This window comes from Myotis davidii, unplaced genomic scaffold (assembly GCF_000327345.1).
Source record: "Myotis davidii unplaced genomic scaffold, ASM32734v1 scaffold1219, whole genome shotgun sequence".
Taxonomy (NCBI): domain Eukaryota; kingdom Metazoa; phylum Chordata; class Mammalia; order Chiroptera; family Vespertilionidae; genus Myotis; species Myotis davidii.
The window spans coordinates 425,171-449,044 of record NW_006290442.1 but is presented as its reverse complement, the minus strand read 5'-3'; the positions used below and the strand labels follow the sequence as shown (position 1 = coordinate 449,044).

General features: G+C 42.1%; 2 pseudogenes; both read right to left on the bottom strand.

The window, feature by feature from the left end:
* Positions 1 to 21,188: 21,188 nt before the first annotated feature.
* Positions 21,189 to 21,785, bottom strand: LOC102764162 (annotated as a pseudogene).
* A 1,115-nt stretch (positions 21,786 to 22,900) lies between these two features.
* The window catches only part of LOC102769697, a 3,472-nt pseudogene continuing 2,498 nt past the window's right edge, over positions 22,901 to 23,874 (bottom strand).

Sequence of the window (23,874 nt, the reverse complement as noted above, 5' to 3'; positions counted from 1 at the left end):
TTTTTTGATATTTGCAACCATAGTAAAACAAAGATTTATATTTTTGATATTTATTTTATATATTTAAATGCCATTTAACAAAGAAAAATCAACCAAAAAAATGAGTTGGCGTGTCACCTCTGACACACGTGTCATAGGTTCGCCATCGCTGCTCTAGGTCCATCCAGACCTTTGCAAAAGGTAAAATTTTTTTTTTATGGTGAGTAGTACTCTATTGTATGAATGTAATATATCATTTACAATGAATAACCCAAGTGCTCATCAATAGCCAAGTGGATAGAAAAGCTCTTGCCTTTATCTTTGGAAGCACAGACTCCAGATTCTGCTGAGAGGCTGCCTTGCAGGTGTGGACTCCCAGCAGAAGGAAGGGTTCAGTTGGTTCCATTTAATTCAGTTCAGCAAACATTAAATCAACTCCTACTTTGAAGTACACAAAAGCAAGGTTCTTCCTTTTTCTTTTAATTCAAATGATAAGCTAGAAAGCCTTTCTCTTCCCCTAAGCCAGCGGTTGTCAACCTGTAGGTCTCGACCCCTTTGGCAGTTGAACGACCCTTTCACAGGGGTCGCCTAAGACCATCCTGCATATCAGATATTTACATTATGATTCATAACAGTAGCAACATTACAGTTATGAAGTAGCAACGAAATAATTTTATGGTTGGGTCACAACATGAGGAACTGTATTTAAAAGGCCAGAAGGTTGAGAACCACTGCAGCCCACCTCTTTGAGGTACCCAATGTTGAGTTTTATTATATGCTTCCATATGTTTTCTATGCTTCTACAAACATACATGTGTAGGAATGTTATCAAAACAAAAAAGCCCTAATACAATATGTATTTTCTACAACTTCCTTTTTTTCATTTATCCATACAACACAAAAAGTTTCTAGGTTATTACATACAAATCTGGCTCATTTCTCTTCAATAGCTGCATACACTTACATATTATGGGTATTGCATAACTCTTTTAGTCATTTCCCTTATGATGTACATTTAGTTGTTTCTAGTTTTTTGCTTTCAGATGTTCTTTCTGGAAGTATAGTGTGCCTAAAATGTGGTCTTTGGGAACAGACAGCGCCGGGTTTGAATCTCAGCTTTGTATTTATTGTGTGACCTTATGGGTCTTCTCCAAGCCCCTCTAGCTTCAATGTCTTCAACTGCAAAATGGGGGCAGAAAACACTTTGAAGCGATGTGGCGCAGGTAAAATGAGATGATCCTCACCAAGTATTTACGAGCAGAGCCTGCCACACATGATGCCCAATAAATGTTAACGGTAACTTCATGTTTGGACGTCTTCCTCTGTCTTGCCAGAATTCTCACTGCGATAATGTAGGGAGCTGGGTCTGAGGAGAAAGTCATTGGAGAAAGCTAGATCCAGCTTATCCCAACTCTACCACATCTGCAGATAAAGATGCAGCCTCCTCTGCGAGGTTGGGGGGAGAGGTCCTGTGCGGACCCAGGAAGGAAATGGGTTTCCTGCCTCTGCTCTGTGAGCTGCACACTTTTGAGGGTTTCCAGTCACCCGAGGTGGGTGCGTAGTTCAGAGAAGTGGAAGGGTCTTATGCAGAGTCCTCAAGCAAGGACCCTCTCTGTCCTAGTTGTGGTGCCAGACACCCTGCACTCTACCATGCTCCTTTTGCTGCTACAGTCACTGCCACCACCTATGTGAATGATCGGAGCCACTGGAAGTTCCCCTCAAAGGTGCGGTCATTTATCTAGATGGCCTTGATTCTCAGTGGTTATAATTCTCAAGTGCCATAAAGTTAGTCTGTCTCATTAGCCTCCTCTGGTGAAGAACTTAGAACACGTGGGGTCTGTCAGCCCACCGCATCCTATGATTCAGGCCTCAAGGTAGACACTCTACCTACCGCACCTATATTCATGGGCTGGCTTCCAACATCCTCACCCCGAGCAAGATGCTCACATGGTTTTCTTATAGGACCTCTTCATTGCAGGGTCCCGGGGCCAGTTGAGTAGTCCCAGAGTCTTTTCACCGTTTCAGTCTGGAGGCTCCAGGGCTATCAGACAGACGCACCCTGGTGGCCTCCTTGGATATCCTAGAAATCCCTGGGTGTTTATACAGGTTATGCTCTTCCATCAATTTACACAGGCTTACCTCTGTACTCAGAATATTCAAGGTCAGTGGTTCAAATAGTGCTCCATACACTGGTTTTAGTCATTTGTTCATGGTGAAATGAGAAAAATAAGAACAGGGTGCTGAGTTTCCATAAAGCTGAGTGTATTTCATTTAAAGGATTTTTCTTTATCCTTTGAAATTGAGCGATTACTTTTTTTTGGTATGAAAATGTCCATTTAAAAATGGTGATCATTTCTTTTTGGACAAATGGAAGCATTTAATTTTCAATGCCATTTTAATTTCTGTTATTATTCTGTTCAAGAATTTTTCCCATCTTTCTACTAGGTATTAATTTTTATGTTGAGTTTCAAGATATTCTATATTTAAAAAACATTAACCCCTAAGGAAAATATTTGAAAAAATGTAATTTATGTCACTTAATTTTATGTATTATGTTTTTCAATGTGTAGTTATATTTTTATGTATTCATGACCCTTCTTTTTGTAATGTAGATAATAAAATCAGTGAAAATAAATCTAACTCTAATTTTATTTCAAATTTGTATTATTTTTCTACTTTAACTTTTAATAAGGCTTAAATTTACTGATTTCTCACAAAAATCCCTAACTAGTCACAGCAATCTTGAGAAAGAAGAACAAAGTTGGAGGTATCATGCTACCTGAAATCAAACTAAACTACAAGGCTATAGCAATCAAAATAGCACGGCATAAGAACAAACATATAAGATCAATGGAACAGGATAGAGAGCCAAGAAATAAATCCACACTTTTATGGTTAATTAATATATGACAAAGGAGTCAAGAACATACAATGAGGTAAAGACAGTCTATTCAATAAATGGTATTGGGAAAATTGGACAGATACATGCAAAAATGTAACTAGATCACCAACTTACACCATATACAAGAATAAACTTAAAATGGATTAAAAACTTAAGCATAAGACTTGAAACCATAAAACTCCTAAAAGAAAACAGAAGTCTCTGACATCTCTCTTAGCAATATCTTTTCTGGTATATCTCCTCAGACAAGGGAAACAAATGCAAAAGTTATGAAATGGGACCACATCAAATTAAAAAGTTTTTTTGCACAACAAAGAAACCATCAACAAAACCAGAAGTTAACCTATTAAATGGGGGAAGAAATTTGCTAATGATACATTAGATAAGGGGTTAATATCCAAAACTTATAAAAAAGACTCGTACAACTCAACACCAAGAAAACAATCCAATTAAAAAGTGGGCATAGGACCTGAATAGACACTTCTTTAAAGAGGACCCATAGATGACCAATAGATGTATGTAAAGATACTCAATGTACTAATCTTTAGAGAAATGCAAATGATAACCACATTGAGATGTCACTTCACACTTGTCAGAATGGCTATCACCAATAAGTCAACAAACAAGTGTTGGTGAGGATGTGGAGAAAATGGAACTCTCGTGCACTACTTGTGGGAATGGAGATTGGTGCAGCCACTATGAAAAACGGTTGGGAAGGTCCTCAGAAAAATAAAAAAAATGGAAACTGCCTTATGAACTGTGATTTCACTTCTGGTTACATATACAGAAAAATCCCAAACACTAATTCACACCCCTATAGTCATTATAGCATTATTTACAACTAGAGGCCTAGTGCATGAAATTCGTGTACTCAGGGGGGTCCTCAGCCAGGCCTGCACCCTCTCGCAGTCCGGGAGCCTTCAGTCAGACATCCTTAGTGCTGCTGTGGAGGCAGGAGAGGCTCCCCCTACTGCTGCTGTAGTCGCAAGCTGTGAGCCTGGCTTCTGACTGAGTGGTGCTCCCCCTGTGGGAGTGCACTGACCACCAGGGGCAGCTCCTGCATTGAGTGTCTGCCCCCTGGTGGTCAGTGCATGTTATAGCGACAGGTTGACCCGTTGACTGTCTTCCCCCTGGTGGTCAGTGCACATCATAGCGAGCTGTTGAGCAGCCTTAGCGTATCATTAGCATATTATGCTTTGATTGTTTGAATGGCTGACCAGACGACCAGACACTCAACATATTAGGCTTTTATTATATAAGATAGCCAAGATATGGAAGCAATCCAAGTGCCCATCAATAATATGAGTGCATAAAAAAGTTGTGGTATGGTTTTTGGTCAAGATGGCAGAGTAGTAAAATGTGGTACTCACATCCTCCCACAACCACATCAAAATTACAACAACTACAGAAAAACCATCATTCATAACCTCTTGGAATCTAGTTGAACAGAAGTTCTATAACTACGGATATACAGAAGAGGCACACTGAGATTGATAAAAAGGGTGAAAACTCAGAACAGTCTGGTCCCACACCCATATTTGGCAATTAAAAGTTACAAGTGACATCTTGGCTTTGGAGGTCCCTTTCACGAGGGGACTCAGCCCCAGACTCGGTGCCCCAGCTCAGGTTTTCAGTGCCAGGAAGAGAAATCCCATAACTTCTGACTACAAAAATCATTGAGGATTGTGGCTGAGTGAGAGGAAGTCCTGCTGGAATCCTAGGCTTTCCTCTTAAAGGGCCCATACATGGACTTACTTGGACTCACATGCTCTGATCTCCAGGGCTGGGGCATCAGCTTGAAAGGCATCAGGGACATATGGGGAGGAACTGAATAGTCTAGCATCAGGGTGACATCTGAGGGGGCAGCTTTCTCCAGAGGCCATTGTTCCTTTGCTGAGCCCTCACTTAACAGGCCCAGCAGATGGACATCATACCTGAGTCTCCATCAACCTGGCTAACACTGTTCACCCAGCCCTGGTGATAACTTGATACTCTGCCCCACCCAACTTATAGGCCCAGCAAAGTCATTTCTAGTGATTCATCCATACAAGTGTTCCATCTTGACTCATGCTTTAGACTTAGCTAAAATGTCTCAAAGGTTTACAAAGCCCAAACAAGCAGCACATGGTCTCAGTGTAGCCCATACATCTATCTAAGTGGCCCTATGCCCAGTACTAGTGGCAGTCTGCATTGGCTATTTCTTAGCACCTCTTAGTTCAGCACAAGTAGCAGCTATATACATATTTCTTTATAGCTCATGCCAGATGGCACTGGACAGGGCACAGGTGGAAGCTGATCTTGACCTGTATTTCCTGAGGCCTCAGGGCCAGTGCACTTTGTGGACAGCCTCAGACCACACCAGAGCACCACCAAACTATCTCCAAGAGCATCACATTGAAGGGGAAAACTATTCAGACACTAGAGCCCTGCTGAAGCGAATTCTGCTCCATAGAGTCAGCCCCTGCACAGCAGCTCCTCTACTGTGGTCTTGGCCAGTCCTCACAGTTGATCAGCCTGGGGGTAAATTTCTCCCATTGATGTGCCAACAGAAATCAAGACTCAACTACAACAGGAGGGTGCACACAACCCAAACAGGAGGCACACCTGAAATGACCAGCTTGGGTCACTGAAAGGCTGTGCCACTGAGTCCTACTGGACACCTGCTACATAAACTCACTCTAACAAGACCAGGAGACATAGAAACTCTACTTAAAAACAAACACAGGGAGTTAGCCTAAATGAGGAGACAAAGAAACATGTTCCAAATGAAGGAACAGAATAAACCTCAAAAAAAAGAGCTAAACAAAATGGAGACAAGCAATTTACCAGATGCAGAGTTTAAAACACTGATAATAATGATGCTCAATGTATGTAGAGAAAGAGTAGATTAACTTAGTTGGAACTTCAATAAAGAGATAGGAAACAAATAACTAGTCAAAAATGAAAAATACACTAACTGAAATGAAGATTCCCTTACAGGGAATCAACAGTAGAGTAGATGAAGCAGAAGATCAAATCAGTGATTTGGAAGATAAGGAAGCAGAAAACACCTAATCAGAAGAGCAAAAAGGAAAAAGAAACCAAAAAAAAAATATATGAGGATAGTTTAAGGAGTCTCTGGGACAAGTTCAAGCATATCAACATTTGCATCATGGGAGTGCTGGAAGGAGAAGAGAGAGTGAGCAAAGAATTGAAAACTTATTTGAAAAAATAATGACAGAAGCTTCCCTAACCTGGTGAAGGAAATAGACATACAAGTCCACAGAGCACAGAGAGTTCCAACTCAGATGAATCCAAAGAGACCCACACCAAGACACAGTATGAATATAATTAAAATGCCAAAGGTTAAAGACAAAATGAGAATCTTAAAAGCAGCAAGAGAAAAGCAGTTAAGTTACCTACAAGGGAACTCCCATATGACTGTCAGATGATTTCTCAACAGAAACATTTCAGGTCTGAAGGGATTACTCTACTCAGCAAAGCTATCATTTTAAATTAAAGGACAGATAAAGAGCTTCTCAGACAAGAAAAAGCTAATGGAGTTCATCATCACCAAACCAGTATTACAAGAAATGTTCAAGGGTCTTTAAGGAAAGAAGGGAAAAAAGGATTTTAAAAATTAATAATAAAATGGCAAACTATATATATATATATATATATATATATATATATATATATATATTGCTAATATGCTAAATGTCCCTCCTACCACCTGACCAGTTGCTATGACGTGCACTGACCACCAGGGGGCAGACGCTCAATGCGGGAAATGTCCCCTGGTGGTCAGTGCACGTCATAGCAACTGGTCAGGTGGTAGGAGGGACATTTAGCATATTAGCAATATATATATATATATTGCTAATATGCTAAATGTCCCTCCTACCACCTGACCAGTTGCTATGACGTGCACTGACCACCAGGGGGCAGACACTCAAAGCAGGAATTGCCAAGCTGTAGTGACTTGGCTGCAGCAGTTCTCGGGTGATGCACCTCAAAACCAGAGAGGAGAGAACTTGATTCCTCCTGGAGCCACACAATTCCACCTTCAGCCATGGGTTATGTTGTTGCTGGGGCACTGTTGGCCCCAATTCTGGTTTACTGCACACTTACATTTGCGTTCCACACCTTGTACAACAGCAACTTTGCAGAGCATCCTTTCGCACTCCAGGACCCCTCGGGGATATTGGAGAGCCAGTTTCAGCCTGATCTCTGCAGGCCAGGCTGAGGGACCTCACCTACCAGAGGGGCTCTGCTCACTCCATAGACACCTTTCGAGCCACGGTGCCACCCCAGGTGTGGCTGGCCAGGGAGGGATCATGGGAGGTTGGCTCCAGGGCATGTCCAGCCTGTCTGTCTCATGCAGTCCTGCCCTGCTGGCCACTTTCTAACTAATTTCCTTTCAATGTGCATGAATTTGTGCACTGAGCCACTAGTAAATACATATCTATGAAAAATTACTTTAAATACAAATATATTAAATGTACTAATCAAAAATATACAGTAGCTGCATAGATAACAGGACTCTCACATATGCTATCTATAAGAGGCTGACTTCAGATCTAAAGACACACACAGTCTGAAAGTAAAGGGATAGAAAGAGATATTTCATAAAAATAGAAACAAACAAACAAACAAACAAAAAACTGGGGTAGCATACTTATACCGGACAAGATAGACTTTAAAACAAAGGCTATAACAAAGATACAAAGAAGCACCCAGCAATCTACTTCTGGGGTTTTATCTGAAGAAAACAAAAACACTAATTCGAAAAGACATATGCATACATATGTTCATTGTAGCATTATTTACAACTAGAGGCCTGGTGCATGAATTCATGCACCAGTGGGGTCCCTTGGCTTGGCCTGCAGGATGGGGCCCAAACTGGCTCTTCGACATCCCCCAAGGGGTCCTGGGTTACGAGAGGGCACAGGCCAGGCTGAAGGATCCCACCAGTGCACAATCAAGGCTGGGGAGGGATGTGGGAGGTTGGCTAGCCGGGGAGGGACTGTGGGAGGGCTCCAGGGCATGTCTGGCCCATTTCACTCAGTCAAGATAGACTATACCCCAGCAGCAAGCTAAACTACTGGTCAGTATCTGCCCCCTGGTGGTCAGTGCACATCATAGCAAGTGTTTGAGCGGCCTTAGCATATCATTAGCATATTACACTTTGATTGGTTGAACAGCCAACCGGATGACCGGACACTTAGCATATTAGGCTTTTATTATATAGGATAGTCAAGATATGGAAACAACCTATGTGTCCATCAATAGATGAACAAACAAAAAAAAGTAGTGCATATATACAATGGAATATAATTCAGCCATTAAAAGAATAAATCTTGCCATCTGCAACAACATGGATGGACTCTTGAGGGTATTGTGCTGAGTGAAATAAGAAACAGGGAAAGAAAAATACCATATGATTTCACTTATATGTGGAACCTAAAAAAGAAAATAAATGAACAGGCAGATCAAAACAGACTCATAAATACAGAGAACATTTTGATGGTTGCCAGATGGGAGGAGGGGGAGGGGTTGTGAGCATGAGGAAAATGGGGAAAGGATTAGAAATAAAAATTGGTAGTTACAAAATAGTCATGGGGATATAAAATGTAGCATAGGGAAAACAGTGAATAATATTGTAATAACTATGTATGGTATGAGATTTATCTTGGTGCTAGATTTATCTTGGTGATCAATTCATAAGTTATATAAATGTCTAATCACTGGGTTGTACATCTGAAACTAATATAAGATTGTATATCAACTGTAATTGAAAAATAAAAAATTATTTCAAAAACAGAACACAAGTTGTGGTACACATATACAATGGATTATTACTCAGTCATAAGAAAGAATGAAATCTTACCATTTGTGACACGATGGATGGATCTAGAGGGTTTATGCTAAGTGAAATAAGTCAGATAAAGACAAATATCATATGGTTTCACTTATATGTGGAATCTAAAGAACAAAAACAAACAAAACAGAAACAGACTTATCAATACAGAAAACAGACTGATGGTTGCCAGAAGGGAGAAGGGTGGGGTAAAAAAGGTGAAGGAATTAAGAACTATTGGTAGTTATAAAATAGTCATGAGGATGTGAAGTATAGCATAGAAAATATGCTCAATAATGTTGTAATAACAATGCATGGTGCCAGGTGTTTACTTAAGATATTGTGGGGAATCACTTTGTAAAGCATATGAGTATCTAATCACTATGCTGTGCACCTGAAGCTAATACGACATAATATTGAATATAAACTGAAAATTGAAAAATCAAATTTAAAAAATTTATTGGCTTCTCACCTATTTGTTTTTATGCCTTCATTTGGAAATTAAGAAATAGGCAATCCTAGATGGAGCCTCAAACTTTTTAGAGTTTCATTATCTTTGAAATCCCAATGTCTGGCGAACATTTTTCTACATGGCCTCCATCCCTTCCTGCCTCTCCTGGGTGCTGCTGGTCTCAATGGAAGATGCTTCCCAGTCTTGCTGTAGCACATCATAGACAGCTGAGAGCTGACACTGACACAATGGGGTTGTATTGTCTATTATTCTGTGATTGATTTAAAAAACAGACAAAAACATGTGTCCTCATAACTTCCTTATTTCTCTAAAACCTTAGGTTTACCCATCCTGGCCAGCTTATAGCCCAGTGTCTCTCCTGATTGACTCATTAGCATAAAACTCCATTGTTAGCTCACCACTATTGTTCATTCTCAACAGCTGCAACTACAACTTAAGCCAGGGGTGGGCAAACTTTTTGACTCGAGGGCCACAATGGGTTCTTAAACTGGACCGGAGGGCCGGAACAAAAGCATGGATGGAGTGTTTGTGTGAACTAATATAAATTCAAAGTAAACATCATTACATAAAAGGGTACGGTCTTTTTTTTTTTTTAGTTTTATTCATTTCAAACAGGCCGGATCCGGCCCGCGGGCCGTAGTTTGCCCACGGCTGAGTCTGAAGCTATTCAATAGGCACTAATTCAATGCGTTATAACTTCTGATTACAACTGTGGTTATCATCTGACAGTGATTCTCATGAGAAACAAAGATGGCTGACTCATGGACCTGACAATCTGACAGTAGCCCAAAATTGTGCCTTCCATATCACCTTTGCTGCTAGACAAACTCCTCCACCCATTTGCTCTAAGTGAAATTGTTGCCTTAATTTTGGAGCATTCATTGTTTTTGGTGGGAATTAGGGGTCTCAAACAGGGCCAGAAATGAAGAGGGTGGCTGTGGCAGAGTGTTAGTTAGGCATCACGGTGGTATGCAGCACACTGGGCATTTGCCCAGCGGGTTCTTATCCTGACTCTAATGCTTACTTGTGTGACCTGGATCAAATCATCACTTCTCTGCACTCATCTGGAAAACAGACAGTTTGGTCTCTACATGTCACACAAAACACTGAGGTATCAGATAAAGATATTAGGCCTTCTATGACAGTTACCTTTTTAAAAATCTCTGAATTGTGGTTGGTGCCCTATGTCAGGCACTCACCATCCCTGTGTGGTATGAGGGAAGGGGAAGTTTATTATTGGAAGGTGCAGGCAGTGGCCTCCTTCCTGATTTCCGAGCTTTAGCAGACTGCAGTATTTTGCAATGTACCCATGCCTCGTTAAAATGTATTATATAGTTTGAACCAAATTAACCTTCATAAAATGGATGAGTGATTTCAAGATTCCTGCAAAGAAATCCATGGATTAAACATAATAGTAATTTTGCAAGGACAAGAAAACAGCAAGAACAACAGCAGAATGCCCCTTCTCCTGTGCCAGGAACAATCTCTCCATTGCTATCACCGGGAGATAAAAACAATAGAGGATCTAATTGCACCAGATAAGAAATTGACTTAAAATTCCTGAATTCTCTAAGCTTTAACAGTGTGGACTTCCTCTTGTTAACAATGCACTTTGTGTGCTCTGTCCATTGTACCCTGTGAGTTACCTCCCAGCTCTAATGATCATTAAAAGCAAGCAGGGAAACAAACTGAACTTTCAGTTGATGTACCAAAAATTTAATATTTGAGATATTTGAATTGAGGTATTTCAAAGCATAACACTAAAGTTAAAAATGATACAAAATTCTACCATATTATTCTCACTAAAAATATAGTTATGGGTAATATTTTAATGAGAGCAAAAAGCTTTGCATAATTAATAACTGCATTCTAATATATTAGGAATATTTTTTTATTTTCATGGCATCCTCTAAGACTTATTTTGTGTTCACTTGATAATAAATATATTAGTACAGAAGTATTTAAATCATAAAGAAATAGATATGTGGGATATAAAACAGAAAGCAACAAATGAACAAAACAAACAACCCATTGACACAGACAGCCGTTGGTGATTGCCAGAGGAGGAAGGGTGTGGGGAGACGTTAAAGAGGGTAAAGGGTCAGATAAATGTGATGAGAGTGACTAGACTTTGGGTGATGAGCACACAATGCAATACACAGGTGATATATTTTCACTTAAAACTTGTATTATCTTATTAACCAATGTCAAATTTAATCAATGAAGAGAAATTCATAATTAGGGTGTGCATCAGCATTTTTATAATAGAGCAAAGAAGGGTATGGATATTGGCCAGGTCACGGGGCAGCATCTTTCTGGTTGTGATGTCCTCCCTGCATCTCCTTCAGAAGCCAGATCACAGTCACAGGAAGAAGCGTTTGAAGGATATGTCCGGATCTAACATCTAACAATTTTTAAAGCCATCAAGTAACCCAGCTTTGTGTCACTGTGGGACACAGAAACACTAATGGAGGAGCATGGTTTTTGCTGTTTCAAATGTCCCTCATTGCTGAACTACTCATAAACACTATTCTTTTTAGGGACTAGTGGAATGGACACTAAACAGGTCCGAGGCCGCCTGTCACTACTTGAGCCAAATTAAGCAGAGACAGGGTTGAATCACATACGAGTACTTATTCCAATAATGCTGGCAGTGTGGGGAGAGCGGTTGGTTACCCTGGAAATTCTGCTCTGACCCCCTGGCCTGCTGGCTGATTATATATGGATGAGGGAGGAGCTATTTGCAGCTGAGAGTGTAACAGGGAAAAGGGGCAGGAAGGATCTGCAGTTCTGCAGTGTGGCCTTCAGGAGCTCAAAGTCCAATAAAAAGGCAGGTAATCTATGATGTTACAAACACCTCAGTCCGTCCCAGGGATCAGAAAATGGGCAGCATTCCTGAGGCCAACTCCCGGAGTGGGGTCAGGGTCCAGGCATAGCAACCAAGGCAAAGCACGTCCTGTCCTTGGTCTGCTTTTAAAATGTATTTCTTTTCTGAGCAATGGACCCGTCCAGGGTTTGAGGCAACTTATCTTTTTACAGTGCTGTGTTTCTTTTTGCCACACATCTTCCAATGTCCTAGGGTCTGCAAGAAAACTTCTTACCTATAGTTAGTAAGGTGAATAATTACTAAACAACTGTGGCTCTATTCTTATTACATGTCCTTCCCCACTATCATTCTGATGAATTTGGTTTCTTCTTTCTGAACTTGAATTTCCTAAAAAGTATCAGACATCTGCTCTTCTTTTTTAAAAAATATATTTTATTGATTTTTTTACAGAGAGGAAGGGAGAGAGATAGAGAGTTAGAAACATCGATGAGAGAGAAACATCGATCAGCTGCCTCCTGCACATCCCCTACCGCAACCCAGGTACATGCCCTTGACCGGAATCGAACCTGGGACCTTTCAGTCCGCAGGCCGATGCTCTATCCACTGAGCCAAACTGGTTTCGGCCATCTGCTCTTCTTGATCTGAGCATTGAGGTTCTTCTGCCAGCTGGTTTGTTACGAAGAGGTCAGTGGACCAAATCATGGGTTGGGCATATCCAGGGCCCTGGGCAGTTCTGGGCTGTCGTCATTTTTCATCACAGGGTGAAACTGGATGAAAGATTTACATTTCACTAGAACTGGTGTCCAACCACTAATGATGTGTTCCTCATCTCTCTGCATAGGAAATAGTTCTATCTCCAGCTGAAAAGCTCTGCTTGGCATCAAGAAACACGTGAAGTATCACCTCACACCCCCCATCTGTCACTGTTGTCCAGGGAGTGAGACCTGATCTACTTACTCCACAGGCACTTCTTCCACGAGACTCTGCAGTGTCTCTGGAGTTCACCCACAGTACAGATTGACTGCAGGACACAGTTCCTCCACAGAGCACCCAGCGGCCACCAGAGCCAGTGGACCACTACAGCTATGGAATTCATGCAGCAGGGTTCTGCCCAAACCAAACCTGCACCCGGTAAGCAGGGCAGAAGGTGCCTGGAGAGAATAGAAACAATGAAGATCAACCCTCAACCCTACCCAGGGATCCTCTTCCCTCTACTTGAACTTCTTCGGTGGCCCTCGAGGAACTAACCAAGCCATCCTATGTAGTTGCTGTCCACTCTACCTGGAAAGACTTTGCTCTCACTGCTTATGTGGCAATCACATGTCCATCCATGAGCATTAGACCTCGTTACCTGTGTGTCCCCAGGCCTGGTGAAGGGCCTGGCACAGGGTGGGAGCTCAGTTCTTCACACATGTCTGTGGAATGAATGCATGAAGGAGGGAAAAAGCCATCATCAGCTGTCCTTCAAGATTCACACGTAAGGTTCTGCTGGCTCAGCAGATGGTTTCACTAGGAGAGTTTAAAACTCTGGAGGGTGTCAAGTAACTGCATAATGCACTTGAAAAGGGTTAACAAATGTTCAAGATTAGAGATGACCAGGAATCAGTCCTCACCTTTTCAACTACATAGATGACCTCAAAATTGTTTGAAAAATAAGATTTTCTTATAAAGATCATTTTCTGTTATCACACGCTTCAGTAAATTTAGAACATGACAAAATTTTAAAAAGAAACTTTGAATCAGAAAAATCACAAAAACTGAAATCTTACAATTATTTAGAAAATACAAAAATAAAAATGCTATAGCCCTGGCTGGGGTAGTTCAGTTGGTAGGAACGTCTTCCAGTACACCAAAAAGTTGCCAGTTCAATTCCCCGTCAGGGCACAAACCTAGGTTGTGGGTTTGACCCCTGGTTGGGGCATGCATGTATGGGAGGTAACTGATTGATGTCTCTTTCATATCAATGTTTCTATCTCTCCTTTCCTTTCTCTCTCTAAAATCAATAAAAACACATCCTCAGGTAGGGATTAAAAAAACCACTTACATTGAAATCTGTAGATTAGAGCTAATGTTATTCAAAGAGGAAAATTCATAGCATTTACTACGTAACTAAAAATTAAAGTGTGGAAATGAACTGAAAACTAAACCTCTAGCTAAAAAGGTTAGATATGGGGGGGGGAAAAGAAACACAAAGAATGCAGAGCAATGGAAATAATATTGAAACAAAATGTTTTAGAACTTGGAAAGTCTGAAGACTTGATGAAATAACAGAAGAGCTAATTATACAGTGGCTATTATTTTTTTCTGTTAAACAGAGAAAGCAGAAATACAAAATTGAAAACGAGCAAATAAAAAAACAAAGACATAGAGGAAAATGACTTTCCAGAGCCCATCATTCAGAATGCTGGGGAGGGAGGTAGAGAGATGGGGAGCCGGTGGCAGCTATGGCTTGGGCTTCTGAGCCCCCTCTAATCCCCCACCGGTCCCCACCTCCCCTCCCAAGAGAGAACAGCTCTGGTCCCTCTTGGTGTTGACTGCCTGGTTCCCTGGAGACAGGGTGTGTGTGTGTGTAAGGAAATTCCCATTTAGGCTGCAAAGGATCCCAAGGCAGGGCCCAGAGCTGGTGTGATCCTGTTCAGGCTGGGTCTGTCCCTTGAATACATCTTTTATTGAGGGGTCAAGAAGTCCTACTCTGGCCTTATTTGTACTTTTTAATGCCTATTTATACTAAGAAAGATAATATTCAAGTAGAAAAATGGCCAATTCTTCTTCTAAAGGTCTCTAGATGTCAGATTATTATACAGATGGAGGGAAATATAGACCTTCCTTCTGGGACAAATGAATGAATGAGTGGACCAAGACAAAGCCATTTTTCCTGACCTTGAGGGTGACATATAACTCCGTGGGCTCTGCAGATGGTCCTCTCAGTAGAGCTTAAAACCCCAGGGAAAAATCCCCTAAACAGCTCCAGGGACATGTTACAGGCCCTAGGATAGCTTTACTTTTTATAAAATATTATTTCTCACATTCAACATGTACAGATCAGAGTTCTTAATGTCAACTCCCAGACCTGCTTTATCTCTCTTCTCCATCTAACTATATGGTCTCACCATCTGCCTGTTGCTTAAGCCAAAACCCTAGTTCTCATCCTTGACTCCTTTCTCCCTTCCTGACTCACATCCAGTCTCCCGTGAAGTCTTGTTGAGACTGCCACTAAAATATTTCCCAAATTAGTATGGTTCTCTCTCTTTCTCTCTCTCTCTCTCTCTCTCTCTCTCTCTCTCTCTCTCTCTCTCTACTACTTCCATCCTGGTCAAAGCCACCATTATTTCTTGTCTGGAGTTCTTCTTTTTGGCTCTGGACTATCCTTCTAAATGTAATCTGACCACATAACCCTCCTGGTAAAAACTTTCCAAGGGCTGTCCTTCAGATTTGTAATAAAATCCAGACCCACTTCCCCGGCCTGTAACCCAGTCCCTGCCATCTCTCCCGTCACACAGTACGTTCCAGCCACCGTGACCCTTTTTCCTGTCTCCCAGGTTTGTCCCTAACATAGACTTGCATTAGCTCCCTTTGCCACATTGCACACCCCCAAATCTTACTAGCGAATTTCTTTTGTCAGATTTAAGTTTAAACACCATGTCTTTGAAACCAATTCAACCCCATTCACCTTATCACATCTCCCATTATATTTTCAATTCAGTATGTACAGGGTGGTCTAAAAGTCTTTGTGCACTTTCATACATCGGTGGAAGTGACCAGTAATGAGTTTATTTGTCCTATTCCTTCTTAACCTAGAAGCAGACAAGGATTTGGGTTAATTTCCTTTCTTATCAGATGTGCCATGGAGCCCTTTCAGCCATTCCGGAGCAAGGAAAATACTAGATGCTCGTGAACACCCATCCTATATGAAATGCCTTCCTGGACCTCATGTTTCTAAACCAGGTGATCACCCTCCCAGTGTTTTTTCCGTTCTGGCTCTGTCATCTTGCATTTTGCACTATTTTGGCCTGTGGAACACTGAGGGGCTGGGGGACAAGGAGGAGTCCCTGGTTCCGATAACTGTCTTGGGGCCACTGTCTCCGGCCACTCTGCAGCGAGCCTAACTAAGGCAAAATCCTTGGGAGGCAAGCAAGAAGCTTTCCTCCAAACTCACCCACTTTTAGTTTTTTTGTAAAACCCGCTTTCCTAATCATGTTCTCAGTTCCCTCTTGACATTTCTTTGTGATCAGTAAGTGTTGAGTGAAGGCTTGGCCAGAGGGGAAATTGATAGGTCAAATCTATGTGAGAGGGAAGGAAAAGCATCAAGGTTAGGCCATGAGCACAGTTTCCATTAAAGGAGCAAGACTAGTACACGTGAGAGAAACTGTAGGCTGCCTAGAACTCATGGGACAAGAGAGCAAAACAAAGAGCCAGGCAGTTCAGTGGTGGGTTTGGCTCCCTCCGATGGCAAGAGCGAAAGGGACCAACATGTGGACAAAAGGTAAGCTGCAGCTGCTGGCAAGTGCTCCCACCCCATGGCCCCACAGGAACCCCGCCGCAAGCCGCAGCCCTGGAAGGAAAAGCAAGTGGGTGAATGAAGCACACGGTCCTCAAAGCACCTGGTCAGGGGCGATGGTGAAGGGAGCTCTGTGCAGCACAAAAATGAAGAATAATTATGAGGGGGGAATCGCGAGTGAAGCATAACAGGGTTTTGTAACATTAGGAGTTGGCATAGCCTGCAAGTTGGCGGACCTCCCACTCCTGCTTTTAATCAGATCAGGAGCGTAAATGATACATCCAGAGCTTCAAGCACATTGTCTCATTGTCATCACTGCTGAAACAAAACAAGCGTCAAAAGAGGGACATGCTCCCCCCCTGGTGCCCTGGGAAGAGGTCCGGGAGGGACCATCCCGGCAGCCTCTTGCTTGGTCAGGGTGGGGCCTGCTCAGAGTAGGAGCAGTGCTGAGCAGATGCTGTAACCTTCTTATTATTAGTCAACAAACGCAGGTAAATTCACTTTGTTGGTTTACGTTGTTAATAAAGTGTCCTATTAACTACTGCAGTTAAAGGAGTTAAATTTGTGAAGAGCTTAGAACAGTGCTGGGCACTTTTAGCTATTGTTTTCATAATAATTGTTATCATTATTGAAGCTATGGGGTTTCCGCTACTGAATTCTGTTAGCCTGTCTGAACAAACACTTCTCAGGGTTACTCGAGGGCGATCAGAGCAGTGCGGATCAGTTCAGCTTGCTTGCTTGATGGGTTTAACAGGCATGGAGAAGGAAAGGCGGACCAAGCATGTCAAACTCACATAACGAGGCATGCGGCCTACTAGCCGTGAGTTTGACATGCTTGGTGGCCACTGGTGCACACTATTCCTTTAAAATAAATCTTTATTGTTGAGCTGTCCCCTCTTTCCCCCTCCTTGCTCCCTTCTATCTGGCTGCTGCCCCACACCATTATTGTCTGTGACCATGGGCAATGCATATCGGCATGTAAGTTCTGGCCTAATGTCTGACATTGGCACCTTCTCTAAATGAAATGCTCTCCAACCTCTTATCTCCCTTTAGCGATGTCCGCAATATGCGTGCATGCCCTCGAAGGTGTGTGCAAGCTGCACACCTGTTGGCAAAGCAGGAACCTACTGGTTTGCAATGTGGAGTAACACTAATTGGGGGGGGGGGCATAGGATTCCGCTGGGATTTAAGAGACTTGATTGATAAGCCTTCGCTCCAGGCTGCATCCTGGACCAGGGGGGAGGAAAGGCCAAGGCCCCTCTGGGGACACAGAGCACACTGCCCATACTCACTTCCTCAGGCACACCCACTGGTCTCCTAGGCGGGGGCCTGTAGGTGTTCACAATGTCCAGGAGTAACTCCCCAACACTGGACTACTGGCAAGAGGGGTGTCAGCCAGGATCTCTAAGGGTGAGATCCTTCCAGTTAGGTTGCCTGCCCCTGAGCCACGTAACTTTTAAGGACTGACCTACTCACTCTCTCACTCACTGCTCATTGCCAGTATCCTCACACCTTTGCCATTTGCCCCAATCTGCTCAGAGACTCTTAGTCTGCCTCTGGGCTTCCTGCCTCTGTTGATGGTTCTTTCTCCTGCTTGTAGAATCACCGCCACACTCAGATGAACCCGAGCCTGGACTCCCTTCATTGTCTTAGCTCCCTATCCTGACTGCCACGCACAGCCTGGGAAAAGGTCGCCCACTGTAGGGGAAAATGCCCATCCTGGGTTGTCCTCCGTGGGCCACCCTGACACCAGCTTGCACAGGGACCCTGGGGGGTTCTGGGAGTCAAGGCTTGGGTCTTGGCTAGCCCTCTTTAATGCCAATGGTATCCATCTGTTTTATATTGGAAGCAGAGTACCAGTTGTGTGTCAAACAGGCTGCTGTTGGAAAGGGCAGGCTCTCCCTTGGGACTCTGGGCAAATGCCAGCGTGTCCTTTGGATCAATCCAACCTTTGATGAAGGCTGTGAGGGGAATAGTCAGGCCACGATCACTGTTAAAAACATCCCTTTCTCTTCCCTCAGCAGGGCCACCCCATTTTCCAGAATGGTGATATATTGCTCTGAAATAAACATTCAACCTTCTTGACCAAGTTTTTTGGTGGGGAAAAAAATATCACATGTCTGCATGAACCAACCATATAAATCCTTTATGAAAAATGTGGAGTGAATTCCTGGGCTGGGGTGTTCTTAAAGTGAACATGAAGATTTGAACCTCTTGATTTGCATGATTTTGTGGAGTTTTCTGAGTCAAGTGAATAGGGAACCATTTTCAGAGGTTCTGGCTGCTTTCAGGAAACGAGCACAAAGACTTATTCTTGTTTCCCAAACAGGTACTTTGTATAGTATACCCAAATAGGAAGCAGCCTTCTGAAAATATAACTTGATGTTATCAAACCTGTTATTTTTTTATTTTAAAACATCTTAATTTTACTGGGGCCACTAAATTTATTTTCTGATGCTTTTATCTAGTATATTTTTCATCTTCTCCATACCCTTTCATATCTTCTCCTAATCTATCTTGCTATATCATAACTCTGAGTCTTTGCTTATGTGGTTCCCACTGCCTGGAACACCACCTTCTCTTGCAGTGTCCCTCCACTCTCAGTAACCAAATTTCTACTCATTCTTCAAGACAACTCAGAGGTCACTTCCTCCAGAGAGCCCTTCCTGTCTTGACCTCCTCACAAATCCCACCACTCTAACCTAAGGTTCATCCCCACTGACCTCAACACCCCATGCTTATATTTCTCTCCCTACCCACATTTTAATTACAATTTCAGTTATGTCTTTCTTCCCTTTTGGACAGTAAGCTTTTGGGGAATAATGACTGCATTTTAGTCACGGTTGCATTTCTAGCAGTGATCGGAAACCTGACACATAAAAAGCTTAAATTGTCATTGTTGACACCATACACTGATCTCTTTACTCTGCCCCCTTTAGATACCTTCCTTTCTTGAGAAGAAACTACCTGTCCTTGGCAACCTGCCATGAACTTTTCTTATCTTTAGTGTGGCTAACGTGTAGGGCTGCTCAACAAATTTAGTTTTGCAATCTACGAGTATATATCCTATTGTCTATGTCAGGAGTTTTTTAACTTTTTGGTCTCAGAAGCCCTTTATCATCTTAGAAATCATTGTGGACAACAAAGAACCTTTTTTTTTTTATTAAGTTATTACATATGTGTTCTTATCTCACATTACCCTTCCCCCCCACTCATGCCCTCAACCCTGTTGTCTGTGTCCATTAGTTAGGATATATGCTAGCATATAAGTCCTTTGGTTGATCTCTCCCTCTTACCCACACCCTCCCCGACCTTCCCTCTGAGGTTTGATGGTCTGATTGATGCTTCTCTGTCTCTAGTTCTGTTTTTGTTCATCAGTTTATGTTGTTCATTATATTCCACAAATGAGTGAATTCATGTGATATTTATCTTTCTCCAACTGGCTTATTTCACTTAGCATAATGCTCTCCAGTTCCATCCATGCTGTTGCAAATGGTAAGAACTCCTTTTTTACTGCTGAGTAGTATTCCATTGTGTAGATGTACCACAGTTTTTTAATCCACTCGTCTATTGATGGGCACTTAGGCTGTTTCCAAATCTTAGCTATGGTGAAAAAGAGCCTTTGTTTATGTGGATTATATCTATTGATAGTTACTAAATTATAAATTAAAACTATGAAATAAAAAAATACTAAGTCACTTAAAATAACAATAACAAGCCCATTACATGCTAATACCAATATTTTTGAAACAAAAAAAACGTTGTGAGAGTGGCATTATTTGATATCAGGGTTTCCCTTGGCACTACTGAAATCTTGGACCAGGTAATTCTTTGTTGGGGGCTGTCCTGTGCGCTGCAGCATGTTTGCAGCATCTCTGAGCTCTACCCACAAGATGCTGGGAGCGCTCCCTCCTTCCAGTTATGACCAAAACTTTCCCTGACACCGCCTTGGGTGGGTGAGGACAACATCACCTGACTGAGAACCACTGCTTTATTTTCCTACAAATCTGTTCAATGTCTTAATAGTAGACAGCTCAATTTTTATTTCTGCTTTTACATTCAGTCTGTTGCAATATGTTGTTTTGGTTGAAGTATATGATGAATTGCAGTCTTACACAGATATGTAGTTGGAAAAGGGACAAATATTTTAATAGCTTTAAAAAATAATTGTGCATAGTCTTCTGTGATACTACAGCAAAATAACAAAAAAGTGTTTCCTTAAAGTTAGTTATGTGGAATCTGAAACCATATTAATGAACTTTTCCTATTCTGTGACATTTAAATACATTAATTTATCTTAAACTTTGAATGGATCTTTCACCCATGTGAGATTTTTATAACATTATACATTTATTTGGAAAATGTTTATGCAGGTCTTTTCAATGTTGAAACATTTCATTATGCAACATAAAAGAAATTATATTTGTTGCTTTGATCTTTTTGTTGTTGTTGTTTTTCTTCCTTTTGTTTTTAATTAAGGGTCCCTTACTGGTCCTGCTTCCACGAGTGGCCGAGACCAGGTGGAAAAGGGGAGGGGAACCAGGCAGCATGGGGAGGGGTTATCTTCACAACATTCCATTTATACACAGAACTAAACAGACAAGCACAGAGTCACTATTGCGGTTAGAAGTTGGCAGCATGGGAAAGGGCGGGGAACAGGTTGTAAGGGCTGCCAGATGCTCCAGGCAGGGGGCTGAAGGGGGTTCACAAAGGTTTGCCCTCCAGGGAGATGACAGCACTGCCCCCCAGCTTCTCGGCCAGAGTGCAGTGGTCCTTGACCTCCTCGTAGCAGTTTGCTTGTAATTCATGCTTGATCCCCGTAAGCTTCTTCTTGATGGCATCCTTGGAGCTGGCATAGATCATTTTGCTCTTAAGAGGTGCAGACTCAGGAGCCCAGAAGATAAACACCAGGTCCTCCTTCTTGCTCTCCTTGGCCTCATAGATTGCGTCATACAGGGCATAACGGCAGTCTTTGTCCGGCAGCGTCTTGACGAAAGTGGCGTAGGGGTCGTCTACTGTCTGGCCCACATCACCTACCAGGATCTCCTTGCCCTCTTCCAGAATGATGTTCTTCTTGTCTTCACTCAGGCAGAAGAGCACCGCCTTCTTGCACTTCTTCACCTCCTCTGGTGTTGAGGACTTACGTACCTTCATGTCATTGAACACTTCGATGACTCCATCAGAGACAGCCACACCAGAGGCCATGTTTCCGGAAGCTAAAAGAGATAGCAAGAAGAGCCTGGAAAGACGAGCGCTGCTGCAGCTGCTGCCAGGATCCGACTGACGCTATTGATCTTATTAGAAAAAAAAATAGGTGCTGGGATACTGTCAATGTCACAAAGGTAGATGCAAATTTTCCAAAATTTGAATTTCCTCTTGAAGCTCAAATTTTGTTCTTGGCCAAAAAGTACTATTAATTGTTTTTGTTGAAGTGACTGGCTCACTCATTTTTGAAAAAAATATCTGCCAGATACCAATGTTTCCATAGCCATAGGCTATCAATTGTTCTTTCAAGTAAAAAGTGTGTTCCATGTAGTAGACAGTGGCTGGTACAATCTGCGACTCACATGACCACACACGTGCTTGCCACGACCACCACCTTATTTTGATATGCATTTTCCTTTTTGTCACAGAGAACATGCTTTGAGCAGTCTTTGCATTTATTAATTCTTGTCCAGAAAAAAATCAACCTTGATGCTTACAAAAGTTACTGAACTACATAACCCTACTAAGTCGTTTTAGAAAGTGATTCCAGAACAATGGAAAATTCTCAGACTCTCAAGATCTTGCTGTTTATAGGGCAATTCTTAGATTTGTGGAAATAGATACTGCACTGAGCAAAGACTGAATTATAAGGGGCTCTCTGGAAAAATAATCAGCAGGTGTGAGCTTCAAGTGATCCAGTTCTCATGTCTTACAGTGACATGTTTGCACGATGAAAAGGAAACAAATATTCAGTTCATCAAACTAAGGCTGGTGCAGCCACAGCATGAAAAAAGCTGCAGTCATGCGGGACAAGTGGATGATTCTATAAAGCTATACCTAAAGACTTAAAATATGGAAAGTTCGTGAAGTATGAGGAAGTAATAAAACACAAAAGTACCCAGCCTGCTTGGCTCAGTGAATGTCAACCTATGAACCAGGAGGTCTCAGGTTGATTCTTGGGTCAGGGCACATGCCCAGGCTGAGGGCTCGATCCCCAGTGTGGGGCATGCAGGAGGCAGATGATCAATGATTCTCTCTCATCATTGACGTTTCTATCTCCCTCTCCCTCTTTCTCTCCCTTCCTCTCCGAAATCAATAAAAATATATTTTAAAAAACAAAACATGAGAGTGACCATAAGAATTAGAAATATATGTAAATCTCAGACCTGGGAAATGGATTATAACAGTCCTCTAGGGGAGAAGAGAAATGCCTTATATGTCCCACAGCACTGCACCTTTGCCTTATTTTTTCGTAGTCGGTGGAACATGAATAGGAGCCACATTGTTGATTGGAGACATGTCTTTCTCACATCTGACATTTGCTTCTGGGAAACAATGTGATATATCCTTGTCAGAACTGTCTGAAAAGCCACTACTATACATGTAGGGTCCAGAGCTGATATCTCAATGAATGACAAACCATTCTTTTCTGCAAAAGCTCTTGCTTCACCTGTAGAAACTGCCCTTAAATGACGCAATGGCCCACAAGTATAATAGCAATGTCACTATCTGCGTGATATCTCAGTTCTTTCAGCCATCACTTTACAATTTCATATGTGAGATATTTAGCAATGTCATAAACCAGTAAGACACCTACAGCTCCAAGATAGTATGCTGACGTTATAGCCCGGGATCACTCTTGCCCTGCTGTGTCCCATATCTGTGCTGTTGTTTTCCCATCAACCTGGATGCTCCTTGTTGCAAACTGCACTCTAATGGCAATCTTGCTTTCAAGATTAAACTCATTTAGAATAAATAGAGACAGGAGATAACTCGTTCCAACACCTGACTCTGATAAGGACAACTTTGAAGGGGCAGTCAGTCATACTTGTCTCATTTGTGGCCGAGGAGTGAAGGGGAGCAGCAGTGGTATTGGTGAGACCAGGGGGTGTCACTATAGGGGTACCCCAGTGCCAAGCTTCAACTCACAGTGAATATTTTAAATCTCAGGAGTTGAGATTTAATAAAATTACTGTTTACTGCTTCACTGAGGACATTCCTAAGTGAAAGTGGCTTCTTTTTCCTTCTGCAAGTTTGCAGGCACAGCAGGCCACCCACCCTCAGTGTCAACACAGTGGCAAAGGCAAATAACATCTTAGTTTTCTTATGAAAACTAGAGGCCCAGTGCACAAAAATTTGTGCACTCGACAAG